At 46.5% G+C, this 24446-nt stretch overlaps 1 protein-coding gene across 3 annotated transcripts in view; it reads left to right on the forward strand.

The window, feature by feature from the left end:
- The window catches only part of c18h11orf24 (chromosome 18 C11orf24 homolog), an 80375-nt gene that overhangs the window by 3467 nt on the left and 52462 nt on the right, over nt 1-24446 (forward strand). For all 3 annotated transcript variants that reach the window (XM_078415371.1, XM_078415370.1, XM_078415373.1), the window contains exon 2: nt 7033-7122. The gene's annotated coding sequence lies outside the window, so the exon portion shown is untranslated. The remainder of the gene's footprint in view (nt 1-7032; nt 7123-24446) is intronic.

Below are 24446 nucleotides of genomic sequence, written 5' to 3' on the forward strand. Positions count from 1 at the left end.
GACCTGAAACGTCACCCATTCCTTTCCCATGGAACAGCTCCATCCAAGGACGCAAGAAATTGCAGAAAATTGTTGACGCAGTCCAGACCATCACACAAACCAAATTCTCTTCCATCTATATTTCACGCGGCCTCGCAAGGCCACCAGCATTATCAAGGACGACTCTCACCTCGGACACTCCCTATTCTCCCCTCTCTCATCAGGCAAGAGGTACAAATTGTGAAAACACCTACCTCCAAATTCGGGGACTGTTTCTCCCCAGCTGTTATCAGGCAACCGAACCATCCTATCTCCAACTAGAGTGCGGTCCTGAGCTACCATCTATCTCATTGGGGACCCTCGGACTGTCGTTAATTTGACTTTTCTGGACTTTATCTTGCACTGTGTTATTCTCTTATCCTGTATCTGCATGCTGTGGGTGGCTTGATCGCAATCATGTATAGTCTTTCCACTGACTGGATGGCATGCAACAAAAACGCTTTTCAATGTACCATAGTACACGTGACAATAAACTAAACTAACTTGAGTAATTTTTATTTTAAAAAGATAATCTGGTTATAAAGATATACATAAAATTCAATGCAATCAGCACATTCGGTACCAGCAGCATGCTCTTACATTTATTGTATCATCAAATCAATATATTGACTATTAATAGAAAACTTTTCGTTTTTGACATAATGCCTCCGATTTCCTGTTAAAGGTGTTTTGAGATGGTGTTATACAGGACTCAGCCACTCTTTGTCCACAAAGCCTTTGTGGTGACTGCACCAGATTTCAGTGCATCCCTCAGCAAGTAGAACTGCACTCTGGAAGGTGCCAGTCAGCAGCATTCACTTGCAAACATCTCATTTCACTCGAGGTCCAACTAGTTTCAAGCGGACAAAAGGGCATCTTTCACCGGGAGATGTTTGTCTCAGTAGGCAGCCCTGGGATCTGGTCTGTAGTACTCTGTTAGGCATAAGTTCAGGATAAATCTCAACAAGGACCATCCCACAGAGTCCATCATGTCTTCCATGCTGGTCACTACCTGATTGGTACTGTTGTGTGTATCGTGACACAGTGAACACCTTTTTGTTTTGTGTGCAATCCAGTCAAGTCATACCATGCATGGCTACAACTGGTAGTTGAAAACAATGCAGAATATAGTGTTACAGCTGCAGAGAATAAAGTCAGGTCCATCGTTTGCAATACTGGAGACAGCTAGAACATTGGCATGTGGTGATGCTCGGTGTTTATGTACCTAATTTCTACAACCAAACACAAAAGTAACCAAAGCAACATTGGATACATTATTCTCCGAGTTTTCTGGAGACTGTTACAACAGCATCCATTGGATGCACTACATCAAGGCTCTCCAGATGATATGGATGATGCCTTGTGCGACTACTACAGGTTGTGGGCAACACACTTGATTACACGGTACTTGCCTGTTATCGGAGTCCCAATATTTGTTTTGCCTTATGTATTTGTTCCATCCAAGTCTGCCACATGCCCCAGTACTTTCAAACCAGACTCCCAGCAACTTTGGGTAGTCAGAATTGATGGTGAAATGACAGAGAATTGGTCTGGCCATTTGTCAAAGAGTGTGATTTCAACTTCGGCAGCTCAAACTGGTTGCAGATACTAATTAATCTGCGGGTCGACCTCGGGTCCAGGGAGATTGTTTTGTGTGCAGAGAGGCTGTGATATGAATACTCCTGCTGCCTGCCACTGTATGCCTGTTTCCTCCTTGAAAGGTTGAACAAAAGTTTGATACAACATATACAAGACAGCAGGATAGCCTTAGTTCCAGATTTAATGGGAAGCATTGTTTTCCACCCATTAATTTGGACTATGGTACTGATGCTTGTGAAGAGCAGCTGTATCCAATTCCTGATTTCCCCTCCACCAAGCCTGTTTTGGAGAGCACGTTCGTCACAAGCATGTACGATATTCTGTCGAAGGCCTTCTGATCCAAACTGATCTTGCACCTGTCTCCTCCTGTTCTGCATGTTGAAGATGGTATTCTTGAGCAATGTAAGACTGTCAAAGGTTTTTCTACTTGTTCTGGATGGATGATCTTGCTCCAGAAGAGATTCAACCGGTCAAATTTAATCAGCCTCATGCACTGCCTTGAGGACATAAAATGTTGGATGGCACAGAACTTCCTTCAACTAAACGAGAGCAAGTCTGAGGTCATCCTATTAGGCCCCCCCGACTCCATCAAAACGATAACAGGCAGCCTTGGAAGCCTATCCTCCCTAGTCAAACCGCATGTCAAAAACCTTGGCGAGATATTTGACTCGGCATTAAAGTTTGGCAAGCAAGTCAACGCTGTGGTAAAAGCCAGCTTCTTCCAGCTTCGTACCATAGCTAAAATCAAACCATTCCTCCAATTTGACGACATTGAAAAAATCATCCACGCATTCATTTCCTCCTGCCTAGACTACTGCAACTCCCTATACACTGGGATCAGCCAATCATCCCTGTCCTGCCTGCAATTGGTCCAAAACGTCGCAGCGAGACTCCTGACGGGTACCCGTAAAAGGGACCACATCACCCCGATTCTGGCCTCTTTCCACTGGCTCCCAGTACGGTACAGAATCAACTTCAAGTTCCTCCTATTCACATACAAAGCCCTAAACAGGCTTGCCCCCCTCCCATATCAAAAATCTTCTAACCCACCACTCTATCTCCAGGTCCCTCAGGTCGGCCGACTTGGGGCTACTGACTATTCCGCAGTCTAGGCTTCTTAGGGGTGACTGTGCTTTTGCGGTTGCAGCTCCTAGACTGTGGAATAGCATCCCTCTCCCCATCAGAACTGCCCCTTTAAGTCCATGCTCAAAACCTATTTCTACTCCCTAGCGTTTGAGGCCCTCTGAGGGGGCGCTGTGAACTGTGTATGTATGTGCTGTTATGTTTGTGTGCCATTGTATGTTCGTTCTTAGTACCTGAACTGATGTACAGCACTTTGGTCAACGTGGGTTGTTTTTAAATGTGCTATACAAATAAAATTGACTTGACTTGATTGATTGGTTGTAACCTTTGCACAGAATCTTGTAACCACATTCAACAATGATGTGGGTTGCCAATTGCTAATATATTTTCTATCGCTAATTTATGCTTGCAAGTGAGGGTGATTTTCTTCAAAAATGAAATAAACTTTCTTCAGAAAAAAAAATACAAGAAATAGAAAAAGAGTGCATGGCCTTATAAACATAGTACTGTCCAGTCTGTCTGTTTTTAATGACGTCATGTAAATAAATGCATTGCAGGTACAAAGCAACAATGCCACTCAGTTGGCCTTATTGGACAATATGCAATTAAAATGTTTGAAGGCTTGTCATTCATGTTTCCCCTGCTCAGTTTCTATTGGCGGTAGGACCTTGGGTAAAATGGATGTGTTTGAGAACTCTCCTAGATTCCTTTTTTGTTGCTGCTGAGTATTTATCATTTACAGAACTCAATTAAATCATAAAAGTCAAGATATATTAAAATGAGGTTGGGGTACCTGTAAATTCCCATGATGACCCAATAAAATCACCTCGCAGGAGACGTCTACTTCACTTTCCTGCCAATGAGGTAACAATGAAAGAAACACAAGACGAGATTGAGGAGTATTGTCAATAAATGCTTCTCAAAACAAAAGTGCCGTGAACATTGATCTTGGGTTTTATTGGCATGAAATGTTTAAGAGTTGTCAAAGATTCAAGAGGAAGGCTTGCATTTATTTAGCAATTCTCAACATCAATAAAAAATGCCCACCGCTCTACCCCTCGGCCACATTTTGGGAAGTCTGATCACCTAGCTGTGCTTCTCCCTGCCTTCAAACAAAAATTGAAACAGGAGGGTCTTGTACAGAGAGCTGTTAAATGCTGGTCAACGGACACGGATGACATCTTATGCGACTGCTTTGAGTCAGTGGACTGGTTCCTATTCAGGGATTCTGCAACTAACGTGACTGACCTCATCAGCAAGTGCGTAAAAAAAACTCTGCCGACAAAGTCAATCCGAGTGTCCCTCAACCGGAAACCATGGATTAACAGCGAGGTACATTCACGGATTAAGGCCAGGTCTGCTGCACACAAGTCAAACGATCCTAAGGGGTACAAGAAGGCCCGCTATGATCTCCGCAAAGCCATCAAGGATGCCAAGAGACAATACCGGGGCAAACTGGAGTCCCAGTTTAATCACTCAGACACACGGGGAATGTGGCAAGTTCTGAACAAGATAACTGGCTGCAATGCGACATCAGGCAACATCGTTGGTGATTGTGCGACACTGCCAGATGAACTGAATGCTTTCTATGCATGCTTTGAGCAAAAGGCCAACAGGGCGGTGACACCTGGCCCTTCAGACTCGTGTGTGCCTCTTCCCAGGGTCACTGTTGCAGAGTGAGGGTGAACCCACAGAAAGCAAATAGCCCCAACGGCATTGCAAGCTGTGTGCTTAGTAGCTGCGCAGACAAGCTAGTGGGGGGATTTGCGGACATCTTTAATCTCTCCCTACTCTGTTCTGAGGTACCAACCTGCTTCAAGACCATCATCATCCCGGTGCCAAAGAAAAGCAAGATCTCAAAATTGCAGATTAATGAAGGAGAGTATACAGGGATATTTTAAGGGAACATGATTTCTAAGTAACGAGGCAGATCGTTGAGGTTTGATATAGACAATAGGTGCAGGAAGAGGCCATTCGGCCCCTCAAGCCAGCACAGCCATTCAATGTGATCATGGCTGATCATTCTCAATCAGTACCCCGTTCCCGCCTTCTCCCCATACCCCCTGACTCTGCTATCCTTAAGAGCTCCATCTAGCTCTCTCTTGAATACATTCAGAGAATTGGCCCCCACTGCCTTCTGAGGCAGAGAATTCCTCAGATTCACAACTCTCTGACTGAAAAAGTTTTTCCTCATCTCAGTTCTAAATGGCCTACCCCTTATTCGTATACAGTGGCCCCTTGTTCTGGACTTCCCCCAACATTGGGAGCATGTTTCCTGTCTCTAACGTGTCCAACCCCTTAATAATCTTATACGTTTCGATAAGATCTCCTCTCATCCTTCTAAATTCCAGTGTAAATAAGCCTAGTCGCTCCAGTCTTTCAACATATGACAGTCCCGCCATTCCGGGAATTAACCTAGTAAACCTACGCTGCACGCCCTCAATAGCAAGAATATCCTTCCTCAAATTTGGAGAACAAAACTGCACACAGTACTCCAGGTGAGGTCTCACTAGGGCCCTGTACAACTGCAGAAGGACCTCTTTGCTCCTATACTCAACTCCTCTTGTTATGAAGGCCAACATTCCATTGGCTTTCTTCACTGCCTGCTGTACCTGCATGCTTCCTTTCAGTGACTGATGCACAAGGACACCCCGATCTCGTTGTACGTCCCCTTTTCCTAACTTGACACCATTCAGATAATACTCTGCCTTCCTATTCTTACCACCAAAGTGGATAACCTCACACTTATCCACATTAAACTGCATCTGCCATGCATCCGCCCACTCACACAACCTGTTCAAGTCACCCTGCAACCTCATAGCATCTTCCTCACAGTTGACACTACCACCCAGCTTGAAGTACCACAATGCTCCTTTACTGTCCATTGCTTATTGAAGCATATTATAATGATTTTGTACTTAAATATATGAATGGTATAGAAGTTTGAATATGAAAAAAAAAATGGAGGATGCGGAGGCAGATAGCTTTAGAACACAGGTAGATTCAGATAGTCTAATTAGTTGGAAAGAAACAATGAAGAATTGCATCAAGCAGGGAAGATACATGAATGAATGGATTTGGAGAAACGAGGAAAGCTTGTGACAAATGGCTACTGATTCATAGTGATAGCTGAAGTAGTTTTCTATATTTGCCAAGGCATTGATTATAAGAGCAGGGAGACAATGCTAAAATTCTACATACAGCTTGTTAGGCAGAGCTGGAAGATTGTGTACACTTCTGGCTGACTTCATTGCAGGGAAGATGTGATTATGCAGGAGAGGATGCAGAGGAAATCTTAATGTTTCCAGGGTTTGAATGATTTTTAGTTATGAGGAAAGATTAGGTATGCTGGGATTGATTTCATTGAAACCGCAACATTCCCCTTCATCAAACCTATGGCATCCTCAAAGAATCTAAACATATTTGTCATGCATTGTATCCCTTTTCATTAAAATCATGTTGATTACATTCATCTAATTTTATAAATGATTTGAAGGGTCGGAATAATGGCGCAGCTGGAGGAGCTACCTCAAAGCGCCAGAGACCCTGGTTAGATCCTTACCTCGGGTGCTGTCTGCGTGGAATTTGCACGTTCCCCCTGTGCCTGCATGGTTTTCCTCTGGGTGCTCTGATTTCTTCCCACATCCCAAAGACATGCAGGTTTTCAGGTTAATCGGCCTCTGTAAATTACCCCTAATGTGTGGGAAGTGGATGAAGAAGGTGGAATAACAGAACTCGTGTGAACGGGTGATCGCATGAACTCGGTGGGTCGAAGGGTCAGTTGCAGGCTGCATCCCATTAAAAACCTTAGCGCTCTCAATAGTTTGCCTATTTCATTTTTTTCTTCCGAGATGGAGATTTTTAAAATTTCTCTCCCCATTACCTGCCATCAGTCTGAAGAAGGGTCTCGTCCCGGAACGTCACCCATTCCTTCTCTCCAGCGATTCTGCCTGTCCCGCTGAGTTACTCCTGCATTTTGTGTCTACCTTCGATTTAAACCAGCATCTGCAGTTCTTTCCTACACATTTTGTCCGTTCCACTGTGAAATCTCCTCAAGGTATGTCTACTTTGAAGACGTTCTCCTCCTCTCTCCGACGAGATTTCAGCCATCAGTCTGAAGAACGGTCTCGACCCGAAACATCACCCATTCCTTCTCTCCAGAGATGCTGCCTGTCCCGCTGAGTTACTCCAGTATTTTGTGTCTACCTGCAATTGAAAACCTGTTTGATTTCCAAATTCCACTAGTTCTGATGACAAGGTTAGTGCACTGAACTAAAATCTGTTCTTTCTCCATGGATGTGTATTTCCAGTATTCTCTTTTCTTTATTTCAGATATCCATCAGCTGAAGCATTTTGCTTTTAAATAACATTGTCACTTTTGGGGACAAAGAAGATTTGGTGGAGATGAACCCAACTGACAGGGTAAGTTGGTTAGACACAAAATACTGCAGTATCTCAGCGGGACAGGCAACATTTCTGGAGAGAAGGAATGGGTGACGTTTCGGGTCAAGACCCTTCTTCAGGGAGAAGCTTAGTCAATGAAGCAATGTTTAAGGGACACTAATTTTAAAATTGGGACAAAGTTTAGAACTGGGATGCGGGTAAAAGCTTCTGCAGATTTCTCCTACATATGTCCTCCGTTGTCTCTTTATTAGAACTAGTAGATGAGTGAGAGTAGCTTGGACGCGCAGCCCATTTTTCCTTTATTGAAACTGGGAGTTTAGCATCTGGAGATCTCGCTGTTTTCTCCCAGCTTGGCCAGTCTATCCTTGCACAAGGATAGACTGGCCAAGCTGGGTGTGCATCATATGTCCCTCTTAATTGAGAGAATACTTTAAGACTACACCATGTCATTAGCAGTGCTATGCAAGTCTGAGCAAAATTCAGTGTGACTAGCTATCTGCTCTCGCCACCTTCACTGCTTATTCTGCATTTAGTGACCTTATGGCCACATTGTTAGTGTCTTCATCTCTCAACACTGTATTTACTGCCTCAAACATTCTGACTCTACCTTCATGATTAGTGAAAATGTACTTGTTTGACATGTACTTTCTAAGGATTTCCAGAAGGGACCTGGCTACCAGTGGGTTAATTAGATTTGGTGTTAATTTACATCCGAGAGAACACTAGAAAGTAGTGTCTTTGTTCATTTACTGAATCCCTCTTTTAATCAATACTTGGTTAGTACTATGCTGTGAAAGTCGGCGTGAAGCAGTCGGCTGCTATTTATCATGCTGAGTTTTATCAGGCTGACACTTTGTATGGTATAATTTCATGGAATATCTTCTGGTGCGGGAAAGCCTGGGACCAAGAAATCTGATGGCAATTTTTTTTTTCAGCATTAAGCAGATCAAAATCTATTACACCCCCTCCCCACAATAGAAAGCAATTACAATAATTTCTAGGTCAAATTGCACCACTCAGAAAATTTAACTGGGCACTTCCTGTTGTGAATCAACTTACATTGATCAGACATATTCCGCATCAGATAATGCATGTGTGTAGGGTATGATACAATTGCAAATTCACTTTACTTAAGAGAGGGAAAACTGGTAGGATTTAGGTGGGGTACAGAGGTGAGATGAAGACTGTAAAAATGTTTAATTTTAGAATCTTATGCAATTACACATTGAAGGAATAAAACACCACACTTGCAATTCTTTTGAGGTTATTTGACAGAATTGAAAATGTACCCAGTTTTTTCACTTACACACGAACAGACAAGCCCCATTCACTCTTTGAACTGACTTAATTATTGGGTGAGCATATATCATGTCATATCACTTTGTCCTTTTATGAATTAGTCTCAGAGAGAGATACTTGTAAAACTTCTGAAGGAGCGCAACTACTTTCTAATTTCTGTTAACCCCAAGTGGACGCTAACATTTGAGGATTGCCGTCTCAACCTATAACATTAACCTATGGAAATAACTTATCTGCACTGTGACAGCAAGCTATGTAGCCATCCTGGTTAAATGCATCAAAAGATGTTGATCTTTAACCATAAGTGTTGATTCTATTCCAACAATCATTAAAGGTGAAGAGGGAAGAGATAGAAAGTAAGAGAATGAACAATTAAATAATGTAAAGGCAGACAGTATGAGCTTCAGCAGATATATAAAAATAGATAGAGTAGCTAAATTAAAAGGCACATCTTGCAAAATGAGACTGGGGAATTAATAATAGAAAATGGGGAAGTGGCAAGAATTCTAAGTAATTGTTTCATGGTTGAAGCCACAAAAACATTTAAATATTAATGGATACCCAATGGACGAGAGGGAGTGAAGCCTTTAAAAAAAAATTAAATGGTCGAGAAAATCTAAAGGAGCCGATGACCAAAACTCCACCGATCCTAATGACCTGCAACCCAGAGAAATAAAGAAAGTGGCTGCACAGATAGTGAATCCACCAGTTATCACCTGGATTTTGAAGAAATCCAATTAGATTGGGGGAAAAGGAGACAAAGCAGGAAACCATGGGGCAGCACAGAAATGGGCCCATTTTCCTGTGTTTGACCCAAATCCCTCAACTATTTCTATGCATGTCCGTGGCCAAATGTCTTGTAAATGTTTTATTGTACCTGCCACAACCACCTCCTCTGGCAGCTGGTTCATATTTGTACCACCCTCTGTGTGAAAAAGCTGCACCTCGGATTTCTGTTAAATCTCCCATCTTGGCTTGACCTAGTTCCTGGAGTTTAGTTTGGAGATGCAGCGCGGAAACAGACCCTTCGACTCACCGAGTCTGCACCAACCAGCGATCCACACATATTAACACTATCTTACACACACGAGGGACAATTTGCATTTAAACCAAGCCAATTAACCAACAAACCTGTACGTCTTTGAAGTGTGGGAGGAGACCGAAGATCCAAAAAATCACACGCGATGACGGGGGAACGTACAAACTCAATGGTCCTTTATTGTCACGTGTACTGAGGTACAGTGAACTTTGATTTATCATACAATCATGCCAAAAAAGCAACAAGATACAAAACTACATAAAGATTAAACATAAACAGCCACCACAGCGGAGTGTGAGAATCGCTAGGGCACACAGCATAAGCAGAGACCCACAGCCATCAGTTTAATGTCTGGGCCACACATACGCCCCTTCACCATGATGTGACCAGAGTGGTACCAACCACTGTCACTCTCTCTGCAGTCCCTGTCCCCTGTCGGAACAGTCAGAAAGCCGCCCACACTCCAGAATGTTCTCATGGCGCGATGTCCCCGCAAACACCGAGATCACTGCACTCACGGCAATCCCTCCGAGTCCCCACCAGCGCAGGCAGCACGTCCATCTTGTTTTTCCGGCGACCTCACATTCTCTACTGTGATGGAAGGCGAATAACTTTTACCTTCTTCCTCCTTTTCTCCTGCGGTCGGGGCGATCAAAACTTCCGCAGTCGGGGCGATTGAAGGTCCCGCAGTCAGCGATTGAAGCCGCTGCATCGGGGAGATCGAGGCCCTGTGGTTGGAGCTCCCAAAGTCGATCCCTAACAAAGGGCCCGCCAGCTCCACGATGTTAGGCCACAGTGCGGATAGACATACGATACGGCAAAAGTCACATCTCCTTCGAGGAAAGAGATTAACAAAAGTCCCCCCCCCCCCCCCCCCCCCCCCCACATAATACAAAACTGAAGATACACTCAAACATACGTAAAATCAGGCTAAAAACAACAAAAGAAGAAAGGGACGAGACAGGCTGTTGGCGAGGCTGCCATTTACGGTGACACCCGGTGGATTGTAACAGACAGCACCTGTAGTCAGGTTCAAACCCAGGTCTCTGGCGCAGTAAGGCAGCAACTCTACTGCTACGCCACCGTGTTCTTGATTCCCCAACCTTGGAAAAAGGGCTGTGTATTTGCCCGATCTATGTCCTTCATGATATTGTATAACTCCAGATTATCATCCCTTGATCTCCAGCACTTGAAGGACTGTCCAACCTCACCCTTTAACAGTCTCTTGAGTCCTGGCAACATTCTAAATTTTGTTTGCACTCTTTCCAACTAAATGGCATCTTTCCAGCTAAATGGCATCTTTCCTACAGAAGGATGACCAAAATGGAACGTAATACTCCATGTATGGTCTCGCCAATATCTTATACAACAGCAACATAACATCACAACCTCTATACTCAATTCTTCGATTGATGAAGCCCAGGGTGGCAAAAACCGCCTTCTCCACCCTGTTCACCTGTGATGCCATTTTCTAGGTTCCTCAGTTCTAGCCCATCAGTCATTGGGAAAATGTTAGAATGCATTATTAAAGTTTTTTTTTAAACATGTAAGTTTTGATGCAATAATACATAGCATACTTGGAGAACTGCATGTGGTTTGGGACCATATTTAATGAAGGGTGTGCTGGAGGCAGTTGTAGGTCTCATTCAGTTGATTCCTGTGATGAAAGGGTTATGTATTAAGAAAAGTCAAGTAGGTTGGGCCTATATTCATTGAAGAATAGAAAAAGTGAAAAATAGAAGATTCTGAGGGAACTTGGCAGGTCAAGTCAAGTCAAGTCAATTTTATTTGTATAGCACATTTAAAAACAACCCACGTTGACCAAAGTGCTGTACATTTGAATTAGGTTCCAATAGAAAAAAAAATGAAAACATACAGTAGCACGCAAACAGTTCACAGCGCCTCCTCAATGAGCCTCAAACGCTAGGGAGTAGAAATATGTTTTGAGCCTGGACTTAAAGGAGTCGATGGAGGGGGCAGTTCTGATCGGGAGAGGGATGCTGTTCCACAGTCTAGGAGCTGCAACCGCAAAAGCGCGGTCACCCCTGAGTTTAAGCCTAGACCGTGGGATAGTGAATAGCCCCAAGTCGGCCGATCTGAGGGACCTGGAGTTAGAGAGGGGGGTTAGAAGATTTTTGATGTAGGGGGGGGAGTGTCCATTTAGGGCTTTATACGTGAATAGGAGGAGCTTGAAGTTGATTCTGTACCGTACAGGGAGCCAGTGGAGAGAGGCCAGAATCGGGGTGATGTGGTCCCTTTTACGGGTACCCGTCAGGAGTCTCGCTGCGGCGTTTTGGACCAGTTGCAGGCGGGACAGGGAAGATTGGCTGATCCCAGTGTATAGGGAGTTGCAGTAGTCTAGGCGGGAGGAAATGAAAGCGTGAATGATTTTTTCTGTGTCGTCGAATTTGAGGAAAGGTTTGATTTTAGCTATGGTTCGAAGTTGGAAGAAGCTGGCTTTTACCACAGCGTTGACTTGCTTATCAAATTTTAATGCAGAGTCAAATATCATGCCGAGGTTTTTGACATGCGGTTTGACTAGGCAGGATAGGCTTCCAAGACTGCCTGTTATCAATTTGATGGAGTCGGGGGGGCCGAATAGGATGACCTCAGACTTGCTCTCATTTAATTGGAGGAAGTTCTGTGCCATCCAACATTTTATGTCCTCAAGGCAGTGTGAGAGGCTGTTTAAATTTGACTGGTTGTTGGGTTTCAGGGGGAGGTAAAGCTGAGTGTCATCGGCATAGCAGTGGAAAGAAATGCCGTGCCTTTGAATGATTTGGCCAAGGGGGAGCATGTATAGAGAAAAGAGAATGGGGCCTAGGATTGAGCCTTGTGGAACTCCGCAGGAGAGGCTAGCTGGAGCAGAGGAATAACTGCCTATGTTGATGGCGAAACTCCTATCTTTGAGGTACGAAGCGAACCAGCTCAGGGCAGTGCCATCAATGCCAACCGCATACCGGAGACGGTCAATAAGGATGGTGTGGTCCACTGTATCGAATGCTGCGCTGAGGTCGAGAAGGAGCAGGATTGCACAGTCGCCGGTGTCGATGGCGAGAAGCAGGTCGTTGTGTACCTTCAACAAGGCAGACTCTGTGCTGTGGTGGGCTCTGAAACCTGACTGGAAACTTTCCAGGATGGTGTTTTGGTGCAGGTAGGGCACTAATTGGTTAAGGATTGCCTTTTCAAGGACTTTTGACAGGAATGGCAGTTTGGAAATGGGTCTGTAGTTGCTAGGCAAGGTGGGGTCTAGGTTAGGTTTTTTCAGTAGGGGCTGGACCACCGCGTGCTTGAAACTGGTTGGAACAGTGCCAGTGGCCAGAGAACTGTTGATAATAGAGAGGATGCTGGGACCAGCTATTGCAATGACATCCTTCAGAAGGGCAGTGGGGGCAGGATCAAGGGGGCAGGTTGCAGGTTTCATAGCGGAGATAAGCTTTGCAAGGGAGGATAGAGTGACGGGTTGGAAGCAGTCCAATTTAGATGAACAGACTAGTGAGACAGCTAGGTCACGGGTGGGAGGGGAAATGTTCATTCTAATATTCTCAACTTTGTTGGTGAAAAATTTAGCGAATTCTTCGCACTTAGCAGGGGACCCAACTAAGCTGGTACTGGGGGCGGGACATATGACAGAGGTAATTGTTCTAAATAGGACCTTGGAGTTATGAGAGTTTTTGGAAATAAGGTCGGAGAAGTATTGTGCTCTAGCAGACTTTACTGCTTCCTGGTATTTGAGAAGATTGTTTCTCAGAATTTCGAAGGAAATTTGAAGCTTGTCACATTTCCATCTCCTTTCTGATTTTCTGCACTCCCTTCTTAGGGCTTTGGTGGTGTCATTGAGCCACGGCCGACCTTTGGGCTTAGGCTTTTTCATTTTAAGGGGAGCGATAGAATCCAGGATGGAAGAGCAAGTGATATTAAATAAAGAGGCGAGATCCTCAGTGCTGAGATGGGGGGGAGAGGCCTCAATAGTGCAGATGTTGGGGGCAGCTGTGAGAGCCTCGGAGAATTTACTGGCAGTCAATGAATTTATGTCGCGGGAGTAGCGAACAGGGAGATGAGATTTTGCGGGAGATAAAGGCAGAGATGCGTCAAAAATGATAGCGCTGTGGTCCGATAGACAGGCTTCAGTAGTTTGGTGGATATGAAGATAGTTTCCTAAGAGGGTATCTAGAGCTAGGGAACATACCTTCAGAAAAGGTGTCAATACTGAGGTTAGGAGATACCTCTTCTCTGGGTTATGACTCTGGCATTCCCCACTCGAGAGAGAGCTGTGGAGGCAGAGTCATTGAAAGTAACCAAGCCAGAGATTGGCAGACCATTTAAATGACCAGAGAAAAAGAAAGGGTACGGGGAAAGAACTGGTAACTGGTAGGATTGAATCTTATTGAATGATATTATGAGCAGTTTTAAGCCCCATATTTCAAGAAGGATGTGCTGGAGTTGGAGAGGGTCAAGAGGTGGTCGACGAGAATGATCCCAGGAATGATTGGAGTGAAGAAGGGTCTCGACCCGAAACGTCACCCATTCCTTCTCTCCTGAGATGCTGCCTGACCTGCTGAGTTACTCCTGCATTTTGTGAATAAATACCAGGAATGATTGGGTTAACATATGATGAGCATTTGACGACACTGGGTCTGTGCTCACTGGAGTTTAGAAGGACGAGGGGTGACCTAATTGAAACTTACCGAATAGTGAAAAGCATGGATAGAGTGGAGGTGGAGAGGATGTTTCTATTGGTGGGAGAGTTTAGGACCAGAGGCCATAGCCTCAGAATAAAAGGTCGTACCTGTGGAAAGGAGATAAGGAGGAATTTCTTTAGACAGAGGGTGGTGAACCTATGGAATTCATTGCCACAGAAGGCTGTGGAGGACACAATGGATATTTTTAAGGCGGAGATTGACAGATTCTTGATTAATAGGAGAATGGAGTTGAGAGGGAAAGATAGATCAGCCATGATTGAATGGCGACAGAGACGTGATGGGCCTAATTGTGCTCTTTTGTCTTATGAATTTATGAACAAAGAAGGCTTGAGGCTGGTTGACTTACTCCTCCTCCTGTTGATTGTATTCTTGTTAAGTTTCCAAATGTTTTCCTTAAAGTCGGTTGGACCTAAAATATAAACATGTTCTTTAATAACGATGGATATCCTAGTTTTCATCAAGATTTGGAGGTTTCCAGATGTATGTGTGCGTGAAATTAGTGAGTAATGTTAATGTTGCACAATGTAAGGAGTGACAGACTCCTTCACCCCAAGTGTGTGAAGGAGTGATATCGGAGGTCCTTCCTGCTGCTGTGAGACTGCACAACCAGCGCTACTCCCAGCAGACCAGTCAACAGACCAGTTAACAGTAACAGTAAAAAAAACACAGTAAATGATGACAATTATCCTTATCTTTATTTTTATTTATAATTAATGTCTCCACTTTGCTGCTGTAACACTGCAAATTTCCTCGGTGTGGGACAAATAAAGGAATATATTATTATTATTGTATAAGATTAGTGATACAGGTTGAATATGGATTTTCTGGCATCCTCTGTTCCAGAACCTTTCTGGATTATCCATTTTTCCAGACCAACAAAGATAATATGATAATGAAACAACAAAACACCCCTGATCCACTAATAAAACCTTCCTGTGTCTCTAAAGCACCATGGAGTACCAGAAACTTAAATAAAACAACTCTAAAATATAAACTGAATGTGAATGGAAAGACCTGCTGACCCATCCCCCGCTCCCATCCTCTCCCTGGCCGTTTAGAGTCGTGGCTTCCAACTCCACTCCCGACTTGCAAGGTTCACCAGCGAGCCCTGCTTTCACCACATGGTCCAGGGACACGGCCGTTGTTGCGGCTCACGTTTTAGCCCCTTGTGACAGCTCTTCGGACCACCACCGCCACCGCCAGAACACGCTCTGTCACAACGGGGTTCCCTCCCCTCTCCTGCTGCTGCTTCTTGCTTTGTCCAATCCCAGCTGAACCACTGCCACCTACCTCCCATCATTCTGTCCAGTCTGCCTCTCTCCCTTCCCCTCCCCCCCCCGCCCCTCCGCCTCCCCCACTGTGATGTTTGATGGACTGTGTGGGGTGGGAGGACCCGTTGCTCCTCCCGTGCAGCAGGCGGCGCTGCACAGAACAAAGGGAGATGTTTTGTACATAGTTATCTTAACTGTACACAGTGTGGAGTGTGAAGTCAGATTGTGGGGTGGCAGCCATTTTAGCTGTCTTGCTGCCAGCATTGAGTTACTGTAATAAAGACTTCTGTTGTACCTTGAAGACTCGCAAAGTTTCATACAGGCATAGAACAAGAACACGAAAGTGGTGTCAGGAATGGGAGACTTTGGATTGTGTCCAAAGACCCAGATAAGAGCCTATTTTTCAATTAAAAAAAAAAACATGTCTCGGCAATTCGATCGTTTCGATCCCGAGCAAGAAAGGTGGTCGTCATATTTAATGCACGCTGAGTTTTATTTTGAAAGTATGGGAATTACGACTGACCTGAGGAAGAAGGCTCTCTTGTGTTCATCAATGTCTCCAGAAACTTTTGCACTACTTCAAAATTTACTTACAGAAGAAGTAACTGAAGTTTCATATGCTGAAATCACAACGGCTTTGCAGCTACATTATGAAAAAGTCAAAATTTCCTCACAGCTCGCATCGATTTCTGCTGGACGGTGCAACAGGAAGGGCAATCTATCACCGAATTTCTTGCCGAACTTCACACCAAAAGCTCAATGCTGCGAAAAGTGCCAAGACAATGCGTTGCTGGATAGATTGGTCATGGGCTGTAGGCACGCATTCATCCAGCAGGCGATTCTCAAGGAATCGGCCGCCTCATTGAAGAATGTGCTGCAGTGTGCTAAGATGGCCGAGCTGCTAAGTAAAGAACTGCACAAAATGCCCGTCGATACAGCGTCGAAGCTCCCTCAAGAGGTGCATACCTTTCATCAGACTTGTCCGCAACGCGTGCATACAGTTTGTCGGACTTGTCCGCAACGCCAGAAACCATTTGATCGACCCAGAGCAAATCCGGAAAAGAAGGGACAGTTTCAGAAGAGCCGCTCCCCTGTGGAGGAAGGATCAAAACCCTGCTACCGGTGCGGCTTGACTGCTCATCATCACCGTGAGTGCCCATATATCGAGTCCGTTTGTTACGCCTGTAACCGAAAAGGTCATCTCCAGGCAGTGTGTCAATCCGTAGGAAAGTGGAGAAAGGGCAAGAAAGTGCAAAACACAGTCGACCAAATTGCGGAGACCATTTCTATTGAAGTGCTCGTTGTGTCCACGATCACTGACAAGCCGAGGATTTCGTTGCGGGTCTCGAACGTTGATCTACAGTTCTAGGTGGACACTGATGTGGCTATGTCGCTAGTGGGTCAGGACATATGGGAGAGGATCGGATCGCCGAAACTGAAACCGGCCAACATCCGCCTTTTTGGATACGGACAACAGGCCATTCCCACGAAAGGCAAACGCACTGTCGCCGTTTCCCGTAATGGTATGACACAGATGTTGCCGCTGATCGTCATTGGCAAAGAAGGTACATCCCTGTGCGCCATCGACTGGATCCGTGCTTTCAAGCTTGACATGAACGCCTTGATCTACGATGGATCAACTATGTCATTGTCATCTACCACGGACTGCAACATGGTCAGCAAGTGCGAGAACAACCTGCAGAAGGTTCTTGACCAGTTTCCGGCCGTTTTCGCACCTGGACTCAGGCACTGCACAAAGATGAAGGCACGGCTCATACTCAAAGACGATGCCGTCCCTAACTTCTTCAAACCAAGACCAGTTCCGTTCATTCGGATGGACGCTGTCGACAAGTAACTCTGTCGTCTTGAAGAAATGGGAATTATCACCCATGTGGACCATTCAGAATGGGCCACACCCATAGTCATTCAGAAACCTTGCAGCAAGATGCGCATCTGTGGTGACTACAAAGTGACTGTAAACCCTTAATTGCACATTGATCAGCACCCCATACCAAGAGTGGACGAGCTGTTCGTCAAGCTGCAAGGAGGACAGTACTTCTCGAAATTGGACATTTCCAACACGTATCTCCAAGTGGAACTGGACGACGAGACAAAAAACCTGCTCGTGATCAACACGCACAAGAGACTGTTCAGATACAACCGGTTGTCATTTGGACTGGCACCGGCGCCGGCCATCTTCCAGAAACTGGTCGACAATCTGGTTGCCGGAATTACGTATGTAGCCGCCTACCTGGATGACATAATTGTGACCGGCCGGACAGAGGAAGGACACCTGCAGAACCTAAAACAGGTCCTCACGGCGCTGAACAACTACGGCATGAATTTGTGCATGAACAAGTGCGCATTCTTCCAAAAACAGGTCACATATTTCGGACATGTGATCTCGGCAAGTTCATTGGTAAGGTGAACTACTATGGCGTTCATACCGGCACTTTCGACTTTGTGCGCACCATTGAACAACCTGCGAAAACAGGATGTCGAATGGCACTGGTCCAAAGAGTGTGACCATTCATTCACCAGGTTGAAGGAGATGCTCGCCCAGAAGACGCGTTTGGTCCACTATGACCCATCGAAGCCGATCACGTTGGCCGCCGATGCATCGCCGTATGGTCTTGGAGCAGTAATCTCACAAACGGCGCAGAACGGCAAGGAAGAACCAATCGCGTTTGCATCCAAAACGCTGACGACCACCGAGAAAAACTACAGCCAAGTGGAGAAAGAAGCACTGGCGATCGTGTTTGGTGTCCGGAAGTTCCACCAATATTTGAGTTGGCGACATCTCCTGCTCATCACAGCCCACAAGCCACTGCTGACTATTTTCAGTCCGGAGAAAAGTTTGCCTGTCATGATGTTGCAGCATCTACAACGTTGGGCCCTGATCATGATGGGATCTGATTACCGCATCATTTACCGACAGTCTGCCGAGCATGCCGATGCACTGTCTCATCTACCGATTGGACCCGACCTGACGTTCGATAAAGAGGCAATTATGGAAATTGAGACAGACGTGAACTTGCTCAACACGCGGGTCATCGCCAATTTCCCCGTCTCCGCAAGGATGGTCGCCAACTATACGAGCACAGACCCCATTTTGTCGAAGGTACGACATTTTGTCACTCAGGGGTGATCGGACAGTCCCAAGCTGGACAAAGAATTCCGCTCATTCCAGAATGCGCAAACGGAAATCTCAAAGGATGGCATTCTGCTCCGCGACTGTCGAGTGATCATTCCGACGGAACTGCGATCGCCAATTCTGAAAATGTTGCACAAGACACACATTGGAATTGTGCGAATGAAGGCGCTCGCCTGCATGCATGTGTGGTGGCCGAATATCGAGGCCGATATAGCCGACCACTGCAAGGATTGCACACCATGTGCCGAAACAGCGCCGAATCTGCTGGAAAAGACCTCCCCATGGCCCGTCCCCGACCAACCATGGCAGCGAATCCACATAGATTTTGCCGGACCATTCCTGGGGGACATGTGGCTGGTCGTCATGGACGCCCATTCGAAATGGCCACATGTTATCCAAATGAATAAATATCCAACCACCGAAACAACCACTTCTGCGCTCGACGATTTGTTTGCCATTTGGGGATTGCCCTTAACAATCGTAAGCGACAATGGACCCCAATTTGCATCGCAAATGTTCAGTGACTGGTACAAACATCACTCAATCGTGCATCTGACATCAGCACCTTTTCATCCACCCTCAAATGGTGAGGTGGAGCGGCTCGTCGGCGTTTTCAAGCAAGCCATGAAACGCTCTGTAGAAATTGAAAAGAAATCGAAACAATTGGCATTGCACGATTTCTTACAGCAGTATCAAACTGTTCCAAACTGCACTACCGGTCGAACGCCAGCGAAGATGATGCTCGGACGTCACGTGCGCTCTCCCCTATCAGTTTTGAACCCAACCCGTAACTTTAACACGGCGCGCACTCAGCCAACGAAGTCGAACAAGTCCAAATTCGACATTGGTGACTATGTACATTATCGCAATTATACAACCAAGCGAAACAAATGGTGCACTGGCAAGATCATGGCTCACATTGGAACCAAAATGTACACCGTCCAAGGACAAGAAGGACATTGCCGACAGCATGATGACCAATTAAGAAGCCGCGTTCCTCTAGCGAAGACTGCGCAGAGCCTGACCAGAACCAAGCAGTCGGACACCCCGGTGCCGAATCGTGTGGACACTGGAGTGCTTGATTTGTCCCTCCCCTGGCTTGACGACGTTCCACCAGACGAATTCCCCGCCGATCTGCCTGTGGTCCTTCGTCGATCGACACGTTGCAATCATGGTACTCCCCCAAGGCGACTCATTCCCAGGAATAGAGACGTTCAAACTGGAAAGGGGGAGTGTGATGTTTGATGGACTGTGTGGGATGGGAGGACCCATTGCTCCTCCCGTGCAGCAGGTGGTGCTGCACAGGACAAAGGGAGATGTTTTGTACATAGTTATCTTGGCTGTACACAGTGTGGAGTGTGCCTTGAAGACTCACAAAGTTTCATACAGGCATAAAACAAGAACACGAAACCCACCTCTGCCACCGCCTTCTCCATCTCCCCTGGAGTCGCCGACATACGTGACTGGAAGCGTCAGCAGCTGAGAGGGGAGAGAGCCTCACGGTGACTGAGTCTATTAGACAATAGACAATAGACAATAGACAATAGGTGCAGGAGTATTCACAAAATGCTGGAGTAATAATAATAATAATAATATAATAATATTCATTTATTGTCATTGCAACGAGTACAACGAAATTAAAAAACAGCCAATCCTGACGGTGCGTACAAACATATATGCAATAAATGCAAAAACAAATAAATACATAAATACAATTAAATTAAGTACAAGATTTTTTAACGGTGTTGCCTAGTGCACAGGTAGTGTTCAGTTCTCGTATGGCCCTGGGGTAAAAACTGTTCTTAAGTCTGTTTGTTCGGGATTTGATTGACCTGAAACGTCGACCAGAGGGCAGATGAACAAACAGACGGTGGCCGGGGTGGGATGGATCTTTTATTATTTTGCCTGCTCTACTGAGGCAGCGCAGGCTGAACAGGTGCTCCAGGGAGGGCAGTGAGCAGCCGATGATTTTCTGGGCCGTCGTGATGACCCTCTGATGGGCCTTCCTGTCCTTTTCTGAGCAGCTGGCATACCATGTGGTTATACAGTATGCCAGCACACTCTCGATGGAGCAGCGATAGAAGGACAACATGAGCTTCTCCTGCAGGTTGGTTTTCCTGAGGATCCTCAGGAAGTGGAGTCTCTGCTGTGCCTTCTTTACTGTGGTGATGGTGTTGGTAGACCAGGTGAGATCCTCTGCGATGTGCGTACCCAGGAACCTGAAAGCTGGTACCCTTTCCACGCAGACCCCATTGATGTAGAGTGGGTCGTAATCTCCACTGGTTTTTCTAAAGTCAATTATAAGTTCCTTTGTTTTGGAGGAGTTCAGGACCAGATTGTTCACTGAACACCATGCTGCCAGCCTTTGGATTTCATCCCTATAGGCTGTCTCATCTCCTTCTGAGATAAGTCCAACCACAGTCGTGTCATCCGCGAACTTGATGATGGTGTTGGTGGGATGGGTGGGGGCGCAGTCGTGAGTGTAGAGGGAGTAAAGGATGGGGCTCAACACACAGCCCTGTGGTGAGCCGGTGCTCAGTGTAATGGTGGAGGAGAGGTGAGGGCCTATTTTGACTGTCTGGGGGCGGTTGGTCAGGAAGTCCTTGATCCATTTGCAGATGGTTAGGGAAAATCCAAGGTCGGAAAGTTTGGTGACCAGTCTGCTCGGGATGACCGTGTTAAAGGCAGGTCAGGCAGGTCAGGCAGCATCTCGGGAGAGAAGGAATGGGTGACGTTTCGGGTCGAGACCCTTCTTCAGACTGATGTCGGGGGTGGGACAAAGGAAGGATATAGGTGGAGACAGGAAGATAGAGGGAGATCTGGGAAGGAGGAGGGGAAGGGAGGGACAGAGGAGCTATCTGAAGTTGGAGAAGTCGACGTTCATACCACCGGGCCGCAAACTGCCCAGGCGAAATATGAGGTGCTGCTCCTCCAATTTCCGGCGGGCCTCACTATGGCACTGGAGGAGGCCCATGACAGAGAGGTCAGACTGGGAATGGGAGGGGGAGTTGAAGTGCTGGGCCACCGGGAGATCAGTGGCGTTAATGCGGACCGAGCGCAGGTGTTCAGCGAAGCGATCGCCGAGCCTGCGCTTGGTTTCGCCGATATAGATGAGTTGACATCTAGAGCAGCGGATGCAATAGATGAGGTTGGAGGAGGTGCAGGTGAACCTCTGTCTCACCTGGAAAGAATGTTTGGGTCCTTTGATGGAGTTGAGGGGGGAGGTAAAGGGACAGGTGTTGCATCTCGTGCGGTTGCAAGGGAAAGTGCCCGGGGTTAGGGTGGTTTGGGTAGGAAGGGACGAGTGGACCAGGGAGTTGCGGAGGGAACGGTCTCTGCGGAATGCAGAGAGGGGAGGGGATGGGAAGATATGGCCAGTGGTGGGGTCCTGTTGTAGGTGACGGAAATGTTGGTGGATGATATGTTGGATCCGCTGGCTGGTGGGGTGGAAGGTGAGAACGAGGGGGATCCTGTCCTTGTTGCGAGTGGGGGGATGGGGAGCAAGAGCGGAGCTGCGGGATGTAGAAGAGACCCTAGTGAGAGCCTCATCTATAATGGAGGAGGGGAAGCCCCGTTTTCTGAAAAACGAGGACATCTCGGAAGCCCTAGTCTGAAACACCTCATCCCGGGCACAGATGCGGCGTAGACGGAGGAATTGGGAGTAGGGGATAGACTTTTTGCAGGGGACCGGGTGGGAAGAAGTGTAGTCCAGATAGCTGTGCGAGTCGGTGGGCTTGTAATAAATGTCTGTCACTAATTTTTCTCCTGTGATGGAGATGGTGAGGTCCAGAAACGGGAGGGAGATGTCAGAGATAGTCCAGGTATATTTAAGGGCAGGATGGAAATTGGAGGTGAAGTGTATAAAGTCAGTGAGTTCTGCATGGGTGCAAGAGGTAGCACCAATGCAGTCGTCGATGTAGCGGAGGTAGAGTTCGGGGATGGGGCCAGTGTACGTCTGGAACAGGGATTGTTCGACGTACCCGACAAAGAGGCAGGCGTAGCTAGGGCCCATGCGAGTGCCCATAGCTACGCCTCTGGTTTGGAGGAAGTGGGAGGAGTCAAAGGAGAAGTTATTGAGGGTAAGAACCAGCTCTGCTAGGCGGAGGAGAGTGTTGGTCGATGGGGATTGGCTGGTTCTACGGTCGAGGAAGAAACGGAGGGCTTCGAGACCATCCTTGTGGGGGATGGAAGTGTAGAGTGACTGGACATCCATGGTGAAAATGAGGGAGTGGGGGCCTGGGAACCGGAAGTTATCCAGGAGATGGAGAGCGTGTGAGGTGTCTTGGACGTAGGTGGGGAGGGATTTGACCAGGGGGGATAGGATGGAGTCGAGGTAGGTAGAGATAAGTTCGGTGGGGCATGAGCAGGCAGAGACAATGGGTCTGCCGGGACAATTGTGTTTGTGGATTTTGGGTAGGAGGTAGAATCGGGCCGTGCGGGGCTGGGGAACTATGAGATTGGAGGAGTAGGCCATTCGGCCCTTCGAGCCAGCACCGCCATTCAATGTGATCATGGCTGATCATTCTCAATCAGTACCCCGTTCCTGCTTTCTCCCCATACCCTCTGACTCCGCTATCCTTAAGAGCTCTATCTAGCTCTCTCTTGAATGTATTCAGAGAATTGGCCTCCACTGCCCTCTGAGGCAGAGAATTCCACAGATTCACAACTCTCTGACTAAAAAAGTTTTTCCTCATCTCTGTTCTAAATGGCCTACCCCTTAAACTGTGGCCCCTGGTTCTGGACTCCCCCAACATTGGGAACATGTTTCCTGCCTCTAACATGTCCAACCCCTTAATAATCTTATACGTTTCGATAAGATACCCTCTCCTTCTAAATTCCAGTGTATACAAACCTAGTCGCTCTAGTCTTTCAACATATGACAGTCCCGCCATTCCGGGAATTAACCTAGTAAACCTACGCTGCACGCCCTCAATAGCAAGAATATCCTTCCTCAAATTTGGAGACCAAAACTGCACACAGTACTCCAGGTGCGGTCTCACTAGGGCCCTGTACAACTGCAGAAGGACCTCTTTGCTCCTATACTCAACTCCTCTCGTTATGAATGCCAACATTCCATTGGCTTTCTTCACTGCCTGCTGTACCTGCATGCTTCCTTTCAGGTACTGATGCACTAAGACACCCAGATCACGTTGTACGTCCCCTTTTCCTAACTTGACACCATTCAAATAATAATCTGCTTTCCTATTCTTACCACCAAAGTGGATAACCTCACACTTATCCACATTAAACTGCATCTGCCATGCATCTGCCCACTCACACAACCTGTCCAAGTCACCCTGCAACCTCATAGCATCTTCCTCACAGTTCACACTGCCACCTAGCTTTGTATCATTGGCAAATTTGCTAATGGTACTTTTAATCCCTTCATCCAAGTCATTGATGTCGGTATTCTGTCGGTGGTAGCGACCCGAAGAAAGTGCTGTCCCCAATGGCAACAATGTGAACTGCTCATTGCGAGTTAGGGATGGGCTCGGAAATTGCGGCTCTAGACAGCCGGGGAGACGGTGGGAGCTGGGGATGGGTCGGCAGGTCTGCCTGCTATATCCAACTTCTGTTACAAATGATGGTCTACTGTACTGCCTTTGCAAAACAGTTAGGAGAGATGATTAAGACCACATTTGAAAGGGGATTTTGGGAAGCAACCTTTTAAAGGTGCCCAGTAAATTAGAGAAGGCTTGATAGGAATTTCAGAGTTCCAAGGGGTGAGCGGAAAGTTGAACAGAATGGTGGGAGGCGGGGTTGTGGGGTGGTGCGTGGGGGCCAGGCAGAGTTCAAACACGATAAACTTAAACATTGGGCCAGCAGAGATAGACTTAGACTGGGCCAAGGAGGGATTTCAACGTTCAGATGTAAAC

Source organism: Rhinoraja longicauda, chromosome 18 (genome assembly GCF_053455715.1).
Source record: "Rhinoraja longicauda isolate Sanriku21f chromosome 18, sRhiLon1.1, whole genome shotgun sequence".
NCBI classification, from domain to species: domain Eukaryota; kingdom Metazoa; phylum Chordata; class Chondrichthyes; order Rajiformes; family Arhynchobatidae; genus Rhinoraja; species Rhinoraja longicauda.